Here is a 13,723-nt window from a genome sequence, read left to right as displayed (position 1 = left end):
ACAGAGTCACGCTAGCCGTCACTGTGCCTCTGGATATAGTCCAATCAGCGTCATGCTACGTTCTGTGGAGTACCGCCTCTTTTTGGGCGATTTCCCTCCAGCTGAGAATCGCCCCGAGTGGTCCCATAGACTTACATTCAAAGATGTTTTTTTTCGAACGGGGGCGCTGCAATGCATTCTCTATGGCTTCCAGGAGGGCTCGCCCTAACGTGCTTACGTCATCATACGTGCTTACGTCATCATACGTGCTTACGTATGATTAATAGTGAGTATAGAAACAAACAAGATGTATTGTAAGAGTCACTTTATTTTTCATTAATAATAAAGAAGTGAAGTTGCCTTTACATGCTTAAGCTGTTAATTTATCCATTGCATGGGTGGACCTTATCCTTATCAATCATCCAGACATTTGCCCCCCCTGAGAGATTTTGCAGGAGCCGCCACTGCCAGAAACCCTGGCTGACAGAGGAGGTGTTCAGGTTAGTTGAGAAAAAGTGAGAGGCCCACTCTCATCGGCTACAGCATCCCACGTCAGAGAATGAGGAGGTTTACTGCAGCCTTCGCTCGGAGGTTCGGAGAGCCATAAGGCGCTGCAAGGATGGGTGGTGGTCGCGGGTTGCTGAGGAGGTGCAGTCTGCCTCAGTGGCCCGCGATCACAAATCACTATTTAACTCCATCAAAAAATTAACCTGCAGCGCCACACCTATTACCATCATTAGGGGGAAAAACTATTATCCAATCTCCGACCCCCAGGAACAGGTTTGCAGATTTGCTGAGCATTTCTGTGAGGTCCTGGGGGATGGGAAATCCCTCAGCCAGGAAAACATCATGGCACAAAGTGGGGATAACCCTGCTGAGGCTGCGGTGCCTCAAATATTGGAAGAGGTCACCCCCTGTGAATGGCTGGCTGAGGTGCCATCCATTGAGGAAGTACTGAAGGCGATCCGGAGTCTGAGACCAGGAAAGGCACCGGGCAGAGATGATCTCCCAAGCGAAATGCTCAGTGAGGGTGGCGTTTGTGCACAGACTGCCCTATATGACATCATAACAACAGTCTGGACCACTGGACGGGTTCCGCAGGATTGGAAGGATGCCCTGGTGGTCCCCCTCTTTAAGAAGGGGGACCCGCACAGACTGTAACAACTACAGGGGCATCTCACTCCTCAGTGTGCCCGGAAAGGTCCTGGCAAGGATTATTCAACATCGCCTTGCTAGGCACGCTGAGGAGAGGCTTGCGGAGCCCCAATGCGGTTTCAGGAAAGGGCAGTCCTGCACAGATGCCATATTTTCTGTCCGTCTGCTACAGCAGAGGTGTAGGGAATTCCAACAAGACCTACATCTCTGCTTTATTGACCTGGTCAAGGCCTATGATACCATCAGTAGGACTGGGCTCTGGGTTGTTCTTCGTGCTTTCGGAGTCCCTGACCCTCTGCTCACGATCATTAAGGACCTTCATGATGGTGAGCGGGCCCGGGTAAAACTACGTGGCTGGGAGTCAGAGCCTTTCCCTGTACACCTTGCGGTGCGACAGGGATGTCCTCTGGCTCCCACATTATTTAACATCTATTTTGACCGCGTAGTTCGTGAAGCCTTCAATAGCTGTACCGGGGGAATTTCATTTGGTACAGATATAATGGGAGGCTGATCGAAGCCCGGGTGCGATCAAGGGATGGCTCCCTATTGGTCAACCACGTTATGTATGCCGATGATTTGGTAATAGCTGCTCATTCAGAAGAGGAGTTGGAGACGCTGCTGCTGAAACTGGAGCTTGCCACTAAGAGGTGGGGCCTTACCATCAGCCCGACCAAAACTAAGCACCTGCCTGGGTATTTTGTACCATCGAACACTCCACCCCCACAACTCCCAATCGGTGATGGGGCAGTAGTGGAGAGAGTGGAGAGTTTCCCATACCTGGGCAGCGTGCTTATGACCAGCTCCAGTTTAACAGCAGAGGTCTCACTCCGAATCAGTCGAGCGGCAATATCTTTTGCGTAACACTTTGTGGAAGCTACCTGGTCTGTCGCTCTGCATGAAGCTTCAGGTCTTCTCGGCCACAGTCATTCCCTCCCTTCTCTACGCTTGCGAAACGTGGACCCCCCTAATGGAGCATCTTCGCCGGTTGGAAACATTTAGGCTGGCCTGCCTACGATCCATCCTGGGTTTAACCAGGCTGGATTGTGTGAGGAGCTCACAAATCCTTGAAAGATCTGGGCAAAGTCCCATCAGTGAGCTCCTCCGGCTGGCAAGGCTGCGTTGGCTGGGTCATGTAGCCCGCATGCCCAGCCACCGCATGCCTAAACAGCTTTTGTTCGGCCGGATCAAGGGGGCTAAACGGGCGCGGCACGGGCTAGAGAAGAGATGGAGTGATGTGGTACAGGAGGACGTGGAGCTGAGTGGACTTGCCGATGACTGGTACCGGCGGTGTCAAGATCGGCCTCTGTGGAGGAGGCTCGTGAAGGACGCTACTGGGCAGTTGGAGGCAGTCGCCCTCCAACAACAACGGAGGGCGGAGGAGCGACGCTCACAACAACGAGCGGAGCGCCGGGTGGCTAAAGCACAGCAAGTTGGTACAGTAGGGGGCACAGGTGGTGCATCAGCCAGTCATCTCGGTCATCTCGGTCAGTCGACCCGTGGCACCTGCTGGGTCTGCCCTGTGACCTGCCAGCGGGCGTTCGACACTTCACGTAGCCTCAAGGTGCACTTGGCCTGGCACAAGCGTCGTGGTGACGTCACCGCCACTTAGTGGCGAATGGCGGTTGTTGTGTGTTACTGTGTGTGTGTGTTACTGTGTGTGGTGTTACTGCTGCAATGATACACAAACACAAAGATCCCCCGCATAGCCTGTGAGACTGTAGGGGCAAGTGCTGTTAGCGCGAACCCATGAAGGCCGACACGGCACACGAGGGGGTGGGTGGCCAGCGCCACGCCCGGCCGCCTTTGTCTCCCTAGTGGCGATGTTTATGCATCACACCAGGTACTCATTTGAGGCTGAGTCGACCTAGGAGAGGCCCAGAACCGGTTCAGATAATCGTCACCAGTGTTGACCGTAGCGCAGTGCGCTAACCGTTGTACCACCGCTCCCTACATGCAACACACAACACCACACACACTACACACACACAACACACACACACTACACAAAACACACTACACAACACACACACAATATACCACACTACACACACACTACACACACACACAACACACACAATATACCACACTACACACACACTACACACACACAACACACACACTACACAAAACACACACACACACTACACAACACACACACAATATACCACACTACACACACTACACACACACTACACACACGACACCACACACACTACACACACACCACACACACACCACACACACTACACACACACAACACACACAATTTCCCACACAACACACGCAACACACCACACACACTACACACAACACATTATAAAACACTACACACACAACACACGCCACACATAACACCGCTTATCCCGCTCCCCTCTCATCCCACGGACACCCCATCACTCACCACTCACCCTGCACACTCACCACTCACCCTGCACACTCACCACTCACCCTGCACACTCACCCTCCACTCACCACACACTCACCACTCACCCTGCTCACTCACCACTCACCCTGCACACTCACCCTCCACTCAACACTCACCACACACTCACCACTCACCCTGCTCACTCACCACTCACCCTGCACACTCACCCTCCACTCAACACTCACCACACACTCACCACTCACCCTGCTCACTCACCACTCACCCTGCCCACTCACCCTCCACTCACCACTCACCACACACTCACCACTCACCCTGCACACTGACCATTCACCCTGCCCACTCACCACTCACCCTGCACACTCACCACTCACCCTGCCCACTCACCCTCCACTCACCACACACTCACCACTCACCCTGCACATTGACCACTCACCCTCCGCTCACCACTCACCCTGCACACTCACCACTCACCCTGCACACTCCCCACTCACCCTGCACACTCACTACTCACCCTGCACACTCACCCTCCACTCACCACTCACCACACACTCACCACTCACCCTGCTCACTCACCACTCACCCTGCCCACTCACCCTCCGCTCACCACTGACCCTGCTCACTCACCACTCACCCTGCCCACTCACCCTCCACCCACCACTCACCACACACTCACCACTCACCCTGCACACTCACCACTCACCCTGCCCACTCACCACTCACCACACACTCACCACTCACCCTGCACACTGACCACTCACCCTGCGCTCACCACTCACCCTGCACACTCACCACTCACCCTGCGCTCACCACTCACCCTGCACACTCACCACTCACCCTCCACTCACCACTCACCCTGCACACTCACCACCCACTCACCACCCACTCACCCTGCGCTCACCACTCACCACCCACCCACCCTGCACTCACCACTCACCCTGCCCACTCACCACTCACCCTCTGCTCACCACTCACCCTGCCCACTCACCACTCACCCTGCACACTCACCACTCACCCTCCACTCACCACTCACCCTGCGCTCACCACTCACCCTGCCCACTCACCACCCACTCACCACTCACCCTCTGCTCACCACTCACCCTCCACTCACCACTCACCCTGCGCTCACCACTCACCCTGCCCACTCACCACTCACCTTCTGCTCACCACTCACCCTGCCCACTCACCACTCACCCTGCACACTCACCACTCACCCTCCACTCACCACCCACCCTGCACTCACCACTCACCCTGCCCACTCACCACTCACCTTCTGCTCACCACTCACCCTGCCCACTCACCACTCACCCTGCACACTCACCACTCACCCTCCACTCACCACTCACCCTGCGCTCACCACTCACCCTGCCCACTCACCACTCACCCTGCACACTCACCACTCACCCTCCACTCACCACTCACCCTGCGCTCACCACTCACCCTGCCCACTCACCACCCACTCACCACTCACCCTCTGCTCACCACTCACCCTCCACTCACCACTCACCCTGCGCTCACCACTCACCCTGCCCACTCACCACTCACCTTCTGCTCACCACTCACCCTGCCCACTCACCACTCACCCTGCACACTCACCACTCACCCTCCACTCACCACCCACCCTGCACTCACCACTCACCCTGCCCACTCACCACTCACCTTCTGCTCACCACTCACCCTGCCCACTCACCACTCACCCTGCACACTCACCACTCACCCTCCACTCACCACCCACCCTGCACTCACCACTCACCCTGCCCACTCACCACTCACCTTCTGCTCACCACTCACCCTGCCCACTCACCACTCACCCTGCACACTCACCACTCACCCTCCACTCACCACTCACCCTGCGCTCACCACTCACCCTGCACACTCACCACTCACCCTCCACTCACCACCCACCCTGCACTCACCACTCACCCTGCCCACTCACCACTCACCTTCTGCTCACCACTCACCCTGCCCACTCACCACTCACCCTGCACACTCACCACTCACCCTCCACTCACCACTCACCCTGCGCTCACCACTCACCCTGCCCACTCACCACCCACTCACCACTCACCCTCTGCTCACCACTCACCCTGCGAGGCTGCAGGGCGCGACACGTGGTGAGGCTCGTGCGGGAGTCGCTGCCCGGCACCCGCCGCGCTTCTCCCGCAGCCGCCGCTGAGTCCCCCCCCCGTGGGGTCCCGTGGGGTCCCCTCGGCCCCCGCTCGCTCGACCCTGGCGGGACCCCCTTGGGGAAGAAGGGGACCGCTGGGGAAGGGGAAGAAGACGAGCTGCCGCTGCTGCTGTTTGGCGATGGCGCAAAGCGGCGGCGTGGGGTGCAGGGTAGGCGGCGCTCGCGGGCGGTGGTGGTGGTGGGAGGTAGTGAGGGTGATGGTGATGGGAGGTAGTGGGGGTGATGGTGGTGGTGATGGTGGTGATGGGAGGTAGTGAGGGTGATGGTGGTGGTGATGGTGGTGATGGGAGGTAGTGGGGGTGGTGGTGATGGTGGTGATGGGATGTAGTGGGGGTGGTGGTGATGGTAGTGATGGGATGTAGTGGGGGTGGTGGTGATGGTGGTGATGGGATGTAGTGGGGGTGGTGGTGATGGGATGTAGTGATGGTGGTGGTGATGGGAGGTAGTGGGGGAGGTGATGATGATGGTGGTGATGGGAGGTAGTGGGGGTGGTGGTGATGATGGTAATGGGAGGTGGTGGTGGTGATGATGGTGGTGATGGGAGGTAGCGGTGATGGTGGTGATGGGAGGTAGTGGTGATGGTGGTGATGGGAGGTGGTGATGGTGGTGGTGATGGGAGGTGGTGATGGTGGTGATGGGAGGTAGTGATGGTGGTGGTGATGATGGTGGTGATGGGAGGTAGTGGGGGTGGTGGTGATGATGGTGGTGATGGGAGGTGGTGATGGTGATGGTGGTGATGGGAGGTGGTGGTGATGGGAGGTGGTGATGGTGGTGATGATGGTGGTGGTGGTGATGGGAGGTAGTGGTGAAGGGAGGTGGTGATGGTGGTGGTGATGGTGGTGGTGGTGATGGTGGTGATGGGATGTAGTGATGGTGGTGATGATGGGTGGTAGTGATGGTGGTGGTGATGGGAGGTAGTGGGGGTGATGGTGGTGGTGATGGTGGTGATGGGAGGTAGTGAGGGTGATGGTGGTGGTGATGGTGGTGATGGGAGGTAGTGGGGGTGGTGGTGATGGTGGTGATGGGATGTAGTGGGGGTGGTGGTGATGGTAGTGATGGGATGTAGTGGGGGTGGTGGTGATGGTGGTGATGGGATGTAGTGGGGGTGGTGGTGATGGGATGTAGTGATGGTGGTGGTGATGGGAGGTAGTGGGGGAGGTGATGATGATGGTGGTGATGGGAGGTAGTGGGGGTGGTGGTGATGATGGTAATGGGAGGTGGTGGTGGTGATGATGGTGGTGATGGGAGGTAGCGGTGATGGTGGTGATGGGAGGTAGTGGTGATGGTGGTGATGGGAGGTGGTGATGGTGGTGGTGATGGGAGGTGGTGATGGTGGTGATGGGAGGTAGTGATGGTGGTGGTGATGATGGTGGTGATGGGAGGTAGTGGGGGTGGTGGTGATGATGGTGGTGATGGGAGGTGGTGATGGTGATGGTGGTGATGGGAGGTGGTGGTGATGGGAGGTGGTGATGGTGGTGATGATGGTGGTGGTGGTGATGGGAGGTAGTGGTGAAGGGAGGTGGTGATGGTGGTGGTGATGGTGGTGGTGGTGATGGTGGTGATGGGATGTAGTGATGGTGGTGATGATGGGTGGTAGTGATGGTGGTGGTGATGGGAGGTGGTGGTGATGGTGGTGATGGTCATCATCATCACCACCACATCATTCAGTCATCTCCATCGCACCACCACCAACACTGATGGCGATGGCCCAGATGTTGGTGGCATTCTGAAGGTGGATGATGATGCTGAACACCTGTGAGAAAGAGCTTCATAGCTCATCGGATTCCTCCAACATCAATATTCCCGAGAATGATGGTGCTCATGGTTGAGGGCGTGTGATGGTGATGATGATGGTGGTGGTGGATGGTAGTGATGGAGGCATGGGGTGGGGGTGAATGATGACGATATTGGTCGTGGTGATTGGTTGCTGATGATGATCAATGGGTGGATGATGTTGCTCCAATGCAGATGATGGCACGATTGTGAATGGCCGTTGGTGGTGATTATGGGTGTTAGTGGTTGTGGTTTGGGCGATAATGTTCATGTATCGGTGCTGATTGTGGTGGTTGTTGTGGTGGTGGTTGTTGATCGAGGGGCGATTGATGGTGGCCATGGGGTCGTGCATAGGAACTGCATCTGCCAGCTGATCTTGACCATACTTCACCATCCTGGTCAGTGCGGGTTGGAGTATATGGTCACAGTATAAGACAATGTAGTTTAGCGCTACTGCCCTCTGCTGACATTATAAACCTACTACATTGACTCAGCCAGGCAAAGCATAGCACCTGCGGTCAAAAACTCAACAATTTTTTCATCATAAAGTCTCTTTTTGTTTGTTAAATCGCGTAAATATGAATGTGTGTTTCAGGTGAGGCCCACGAAGCTGTATCACTTTTTCAGAAGCTGCCACAAACGATAGCCCGTGCAGGGGGCATCATCGTCATCATCGTCATCATCACGTGGACATCTATAGTAGCAGCCAGAAACTCCAAACGCGTGACATTCATTGTAAATGTGGAGGGAATAAACTCGTTTTAAACGACGGCTTCGTTAACAACTTCGTTGAACTCGCGGCCTTTGAGGGGTGCGTCAATGGCGCCCAAACAACCGCGTGGCGTCCACACAAAATGAGAATTGCTATAAAGTAGCGAATTCATTGATTAATCGATGCCGATTTTGATACAGGCACGCACTGTCAGGGGATCTGGGTCCGTGTGAAAAATGTGGAATTGATTGGGCAACGGGAAGTGGAGGAAGTTTTGATTACAAGATTTGACCCAGACACACAGAGGAATCAAGATGAAGTAAAAGCGTTGAAAAAGCGAAACACGGAGAAAAATCCACGCGACCACGGGGAGAGAGAGAGGCATGCAAAGGGACGGCCATAAATGACGTCACGCGATTTTGAACGATTTTTGACCCCCCCCCTCGTCACACGGCGTCACAAAAAGTCAGACCCCCCCCTCAAATATGACTTTACAAAGCTCTGCCCCCCCCCACCCAAAATAAAACATGCTTCAAATCGCTTTAAACTATTGTCATTGTAGTGCGTATTTAATGTGGCGCTGCACTCTGATGTTGTAGGAGAAAACATTTATTTGCAAAGTATATTTAATTAAGTAGAACGTGTTGTCTATATTTATTTAAAGTTGCGCATTTTGATGTGACGTCACATTTCTCACCCCCCCCCCCTCGTCACACATCGTCACAAATGTCTGACCCCCCCAGGTGCGTGACGTCATTTATGGACGGCCCCAAACTCCAAATAAACAGCAGCAGCAGTTGATAATAGTTGTTTTACCCTTCTATCTGGCAACAAAACTGACACCTTTTTTTTACAAGGAGTCATGTTTGCATAGACCACAATACCTGCAGCCATAATGCAAACAAAAAACATAACTCTGATAATATATGCACTGTCCTTGAAGTTGATGTGTTTGCATTATGGCTGCAGGTATTGTGGTCTATGCAAACATGACTCCTTGTAAAAAAAAGGTGTCAGTTTTGTTGCCAGATAGAAGGGTAAAACAACTATTATCATATTGTTTACTGGCAAATGAGGTTCCAATGGAGCAGCAGCAGAAGCAGTTGTTGTTGTTGTTGTCAGGGTGGGAACGGAGCACACGACGCCCTCCTCCATACCGGGCGAGGGAGTTAACGCCTCCCTCGACCTGCACCTAGCCTGGCACAACGAGGGGCTGACTGACTGCCGTGCCTGCCTCCAGCAGTCAACCCCATCACGCCCGGGTCTGTCCCGGAGTCTCATAGTCCACTTCCATGTGACGGCCTCGAAGTGCACCTAGCCTGGCACACAAGCGCTGTCGTCACGTGCGGTGCGGTGGCAGCGTGGTTAGCGCGACGTTTTGACGTCACGGTCTTTGTCAACAACGGCGTTTGGTGCTTGCAGGTGGTGGTTCTGACGTCACCCCGCACGCGCCGTGACGTCACTCTCCCATACCGTCTGGTTGACGTCATCCTCCTGCTTTAACGCACGTGACGTCACCTGCCGCAGTGGCGCGCGCGCGCGCGCGGTGGCTGTCGGGAGGAGGTTCAAACGGCACGAAGATGGCCACCGCGCGAGAAGCCCTCGCCGCGCGGTGACGACAACAAACAACAACAACAAACAACAACCAAACAACAACCAAACAACAGCCGAACGCAACAAGTAGACGAGGGATGGCGGCGCACCACCAGCTGGTGTTCGTGGTGGAGGCCGCGTCCGCCGCGGAGGCCGCGCGCTCCGCGGCGCCGCGGCTGCTGGGAGCGCTGCGCCGCCGCCTCGGGCCGGACGCCGTGAGCTGGGGCCTGGGCCACGCGCGGCACGCGGCCGCCTCCTCCTCCTCAGCCTCCTCGTCGTCGTCGTCGTCGTGTTCAGCTGCCGCGGCTTCTCTGGTCGCGTGCCGCGTGCGCGAGTTCAGAGACGTGAGCAGCCGCGCGTTGCAAGCGCTGGACGCGGAGCTGGGGGAGCTGAGCCGCGAGACTGGTGATGGTGGAGGCGGTGGTGGTGGTGGAGGCAGTGGTGGTGGTGGCGGTGGTGGAGGCGGTGATGGTGGAGGCGGTGGTGGAGGCAGTGGTGGTGGTGGTGGAGGCGGTGATGGTGGAGGCGGTGGTGGTGGTGGAGGCGGTGATGGTGGAGGCGGTGGTGGAGGCAGTGGTGGTGGTGGAGGCGGTGATGGTGGAGGTGGTGGGACTGGTGGAGGCGGTGATGGTGGAGGAGGTGGTGGTGGTGGGACTGGTGGAGGCGGTGATGGTGGAGGTGGTGGGACTGGTGGAGGCGGTGATGGTGGAGGAGGTGGGACTGGTGGAGGCGGTGATGGTGGTGGTGGGACTGGTGGAGGCGGTGATGGTGGAGGCGGTGGTCGAGGTGGGACTGGTGGAGGCGGTGTTAATGGAGGGGTTGGTGCTGTTGGCCGAGACGTTGGTGACGGCGTTGATGGAGGGGCCATTGAGGCTGCTGCGAACGCGGTGGGCAGTGCTTCTGGCGACGGGGTTGGTGGTGAGGCGTGTCGTGTTTGTGGTGGAGGAGCCGCAAGAGCCGGCGGGAATGGTCGAGGCTGCCGAGTTTGTTTTGGCAGTGGCGACGTCGCGGCTGGTGGTGTGTGTGGGCCCGCTCGAGACCGTGACGAGGGCCGCAGTGGTCGAGGCTGCGTCCGGGGCTCCGACGCTGCCGGCGACTCCGCTGGGAAAGTTCCGTTCGGTGGGATCGGGCCCCTCCGTGCCGCGCTGCGAGAGGCGCTGCTCGGCTTCCCGTGGGACCGGCCTCTCATCGCTTCGCCCGTGAAGACGGCGGCGAAGAGGAGAGCGAACGGGCAGAGGCGAGACGGGGGCGCCTCCGCCCAGGGGGACGACGACGACGACGAGGAGTCGGGCGAGGTCACGAATCTTCTGCTGCTGCTCGCGCCGTGTCCGCAAAGCCGCGAGGCGCTCGCCGCCTTCCTGGGGCCCGGGGCCGAGGCTCGGACGGCCCTCGGGAACCTCCTCGCCACGAGCCGAAGCATCCGGCTGCACTGGATAGACACCACGACTCTGGCGGAGGTGCGGAAACCCCAACCAGCACCGTGGGCTGGGCCCGGTGGCGAACCCGTAACCCAGTGTAGTGGCTACACTGAAACGTGTTGTTTCAGTCATCGTGCCATCGTTTCTAAATTATGTAACTCCACTGCTGGATGAGGGCTTCCCTAACGGAATATTAGAATATAAAAGGATGTACGTGCAGCTCCACGTCAGGCCAGAGCCCGATGAACGTACTGAACAGTAATTGCAAGTGCTTCTGAATACCAGAAGTACTACTTGGTTCTCAATGTTGGTAAAACACAGTTGAACGTGATTGTTGTTGGAATCGCTGTTTTGTGGCGTTTGTTGACTCGGAAATCGTGTAAACGTTTCCACGACTCGTATACATTTGTTACCCCTTTGCAGGTGCTGGGCAGCCCGGACCGCGATGGTGCGGCAATGGTGGCAGAAGCCCTGAGCCCAAGCGGCAGCCTCATCCCGCTGGAGGCCCTGCTGCTGCTAGCGGGTGACGGGCACCACCAGGACGGCGCAGAGACGGAGCTGGTGCCGAAACTGCTGCCGCGGAAGGGTGCCGGTGGGAGCGCCGGCAAGAAAATGTGGCGACGGTGGCTCACGGCGGACGCGACCTTCCCTGCGCCGGCGCTGCTGGGTCACTACCTCACCAAGGGGGGTCGCCCCGCCAAGCCGGCTGCTGCACCGCTGGTGCCACTCGTCGTCAGAGATGGTAACCAGACCTGGGAGGGGTGTTTGCTGTTAACTTTTGATTTGTTTAACACGTAGTAGTAGTAGGAGGCTTTCGCGAGCAATGCCATCCGTAATAGAGTGTTTTTTGGGTTAGATCGCATAAATATAAATGTGTCGTTAAACCCGCCACCACCCGACACAGCCAATTAATAAGGTTTAGCACGTAAACAAAACATGCCAATTCGTGACGAGTTCAGCACACTGGTGTGTTGGAGAGTAAAGTCACAATTCGAGTACTACGTTTCACTGGTAATTACAACCAGCCTCATCAGGTGACAACCAAAACTTTTGATTTATCCGTGGGCAGGTTACTCGGGTTGCAAGTTAACAACACTTTCATAAAAGATTACGAAATATATTAATCTGCCGCATCAACAGTACGAGCGGACCGCACACTACTTGAGAATGTTAGCAGTGTCAAACCACGTATAGCCGAAACATCGCCCCACGGTGCCGGAAAACGTCCATCGTGAAGTAAAACGTGTACAGCCGACGCACGTGTTCGATCAAACACCGTTGGGAAAAGTACGACTGTATTGAAAAAGGAAGGTCCATATACATCGATGTATCTTTCCACTCCTACTCTTAACACACGGTAGAGAGAGAGAGAGCAAGAGAGAGACACGCTTCCCCTTGTGTTCACCACAGCCGGCGGCGCCGACCGCCTTTGCTGCAGCCTGTCCTTGGTGCTCGCCACTGCCGCGTCGTCGCCCCCATCGCCCGTCCGCCTGCTGCTGCGTGGGACTGTGGAGCGGCCGGCGCTGGGCGCGGGCGGCTTGGGCGTGACACGAGCCTGGGTGGCGTGTCCTCACGGGGAGGGGAGTGCCGACGCCGCCGGCGCTACGATGGGGGACGTGGCATCTCGAGAGGAGTTCAGCTTCCCCGAGACGATGAGAACTCTCGCTTCGCTGGATTTACTCCTGGTGAGTCCGACACGCGCGTACACGTCTCCGTCAACATCGTCACCGTCATCGTCGTTTTGTCATTGTGCATCGTCGCGGAAATTCCGGTCATCCTCGTAGCAGCAAGCGGGTTTGGCTGGCCATCGAGCAAAGACGGTTACCGCATCGCGCATTTTCAGATGCGCTTCTGCGGCCATCTGGAATGCTCTTCCCATATTAGGAAACCATTGGAGATGTGCACTTTTAAATCGTCTAGATTGACAAACTCATTTTGTGAGAACTGCTTTTTTTGTGTTTAGCTTGTTGTCCTTACCCCGCACTTCCGATTAGAACGGTTGGCTACGTACTGTGTGAAACAAGTTCAACATACATACATACTGCCCATAGACTAACACTACTCGTAGACTCAACACTGCACCTCCGATTAGCACGGTTGGCTACGTACGGTACGAGAAAAGTTCATGTTACATATACTGGCAATCCCCGGGTTACGGAAGTGTTAGGTTCCCAAGAAATATCCATAACCCGAATTGTCTGCATTTTGGAAACTGAACAACTTCCCCCAAAAATCAAGATAAAAAGCTGTATCTGGAAATAGCTGTGCCTCTACAGTTTTATCTCAGTAATGTATCGTGCTGTATTGTATCGCTCTGCACTTCCTAGGATTCTTTAATTTGATCGAATATCTACCCTAATACTACCCATAATTAAACTAATGGAACATATACTGTGTCCAATTGTATAAATTCCACGAAGCATAGAAAACAAACAAATATGTAATGCTACAAAAGGAAAAGAGATGCTGTGGCGGATGCAGTATACTCACGGTAACAGCGTGACAGCGTAACAGCGTGACTT

The 13,723-nt window shown here is 55.9% G+C and overlaps 1 protein-coding gene across 1 annotated transcript in view; it reads right to left on the bottom strand.

The window, feature by feature from the left end:
- The window catches only part of LOC144950722 (uncharacterized), an 85,073-nt gene extending 79,385 nt beyond the window's left edge, over nt 1-5,688 (bottom strand). Inside the window, exon 1 of the mRNA XM_078880795.1 lies at nt 5,604-5,688. The gene's annotated coding sequence lies outside the window, so the exon portion shown is untranslated. The remainder of the gene's footprint in view (nt 1-5,603) is intronic.
- Between the last annotated feature and the right edge of the window lie 8,035 nt (nt 5,689-13,723).

The sequence above is a fragment of the Lampetra fluviatilis genome, chromosome 59 (genome assembly GCF_964198595.1).
Source record: "Lampetra fluviatilis chromosome 59, kcLamFluv1.1, whole genome shotgun sequence".
Taxonomy (NCBI): domain Eukaryota; kingdom Metazoa; phylum Chordata; class Hyperoartia; order Petromyzontiformes; family Petromyzontidae; genus Lampetra; species Lampetra fluviatilis.
This window is presented reverse-complemented; position numbering and strand designations above follow the sequence as displayed.